This window comes from Harpegnathos saltator, unplaced genomic scaffold (genome assembly GCF_003227715.2).
Source record: "Harpegnathos saltator strain DR-91 unplaced genomic scaffold, Hsal_v8.6 scaffold38, whole genome shotgun sequence".
Classification (NCBI taxonomy): Eukaryota; Metazoa; Arthropoda; class Insecta; order Hymenoptera; family Formicidae; genus Harpegnathos; species Harpegnathos saltator.
In genome coordinates, this window is record NW_020230183.1 from 1,097,817 (window position 1) to 1,099,877 (window position 2,061).

Sequence of the window (2,061 nt, forward strand, 5' to 3'; positions counted from 1 at the left end):
TCTCTCTCTCTCTCTCTCTCTCTCTCCTGCATTCGGCCTATCCCGAAAGCCTTTTAATACATATACATACATTACATTCTACATAATATTGTCAAATTGAATCGCATCGGTTGCACGTTTTGACGTGCTTTACCCGGTTATTACCCTTCCGTGTTAACTTTCGATTACTGTGATATTGAATTAACATCTGTTACCCGACGTACCGTCAATCAGCTAATTAATGATTAAGCTCCTGACATTCTTGGATGACACGAGAAATTAAATGGGAGAGAGCGCGCGCGTAATATCACTCGCCCGCGAAGATCGTAAGCCCGTTCAGCAACTGTACTTTCATATGGTAATATTTGCACATGGAGTAGGAGCGAGAGCCGCGGTTCGCATTACGTTAATTGCTACTCTGTGTCGCAAATAATTACGCCACCGTCAAAGTGTTAAATGATCGGTGGTTGCATATGTGCGATATTCCTTTTTATGAGGACGACGGTCGCGTGGCATTTTTGCCTCGGCCCCAATTTCCTCGCGTGGATCCGCTGACTGTTGAGAGAGAAATAATAATATCGCTCTCCGGTGAGATGAGATAATCGCGAAGTGCCCGTGAGAAAATTTCCCAGGAATAATTGCCGCGTGTACGATTCTCGCGATATTAATTGAGACGACACCTCTGCCCGTCGTAATGATGCGTTATTGCAGTAACCGTTTGTCATTAGAATACGCGGAATTTCGACGGTCACTCCCCCGGGAGAACACGTCGAGAGGTGAACGCTCTCCCGACGTCTTGGTTTACGCGAATCTGGATTTATCTCCGAGCGCGGTGCGACGAGCACGACGCGCGACAAACACTTCCGCCAGCATCGATGCGCGTCAAATCCGCGAATAATAGATCCGAGGGACGCGTCGGCTCGTCGATCCGTAAGCCGACATAAGACCCATTTCTCAAGCTGCCGGGCGCGAAGCCTCCTGACGACGCGACGCCTCGTCTTGTCGCGGTCGTTGCTCGCGACCCTTGATCTCTGTCGCATCATTCGACACGTTGACGCGACCGACCGCCGCGTATGTTCATTTGCTCCTTGTTCTCGCCTCTGAAATTGCTCGAGAAACAGTCTCACAGACAGCACTGGCGGTGTCCGCACAGCGGACAGTCTTCATGCAACGCAGCATGCATAACGCAGCCGCGCCGACCTCACTTATTCTCGTTTTTGTAATTTTGTAACGTGAGCCGCGCGAGCGAATGCGCGTATTTCGCGGCCCTTCCGTCGTCGTCGTCGTCGTCGTCGTCGTCGTCGTCGTCGTCGTCGTCGTTGTCATCGTCGTCGTCTTGCAGTCTCAACGAGAGACAGTGTCCACAGACAATATAATCCCATACGGGTACGGGAATGTGAAGGAGAGTGAGGTAGGAGGAGCCAGCCGCGCGCGGTACGTTTAAGTATATTACAGAAATTGCCGCGGGTGACTGGTCCATTTGTAAATGAGATTGAGTCACCGGTTACGGCGGTCCCTCGTCGTCCTCGTCGTCGTCGTCGTCGTTGTCGTTGGAGGAGGATACTCGCTAACGGAGAGCCCGCGGCTTACATGAAACCCGAGCAGGCAGAAGGTGGAGGAGCGGTAACCGGACTACGGCTACGAATGAGTTCGCCGTGTAACGAGTAAAAATTAGATTTACGTTTAAGACGTCGGAAAAGTGGGATATGCCGTGAGTGGGATTTCCGCGACGCAGATCCCGGCCCGTCAGGAATATCGTTGCGTTACGCGAATAAAAACGCGCGTTTCGTTGTCGGCGATTATCAACCTGCCAGCCAGCCAGCGACGTTTCATTCGAATTTCCCGGCGTTCAAAGCCGGCTTAATAAGCAGGATGTTCGTGTTTCAAACGTACATTCTAATTCCTGCTGAGGCTGATTCGTCTCTCGAGTCCGCGTAGGATCCGCGACGACCGAAGAAAGGTCTCTTTTGAACGAAATCTACAAATTTACCCACGGAGCCCTTGATACTTCAATTAGCGTCGCGCGCCGCGTTATTCCTCCGTTTTCTCCGGCGAGTCGATCGAAGGAACACGGATGATGGT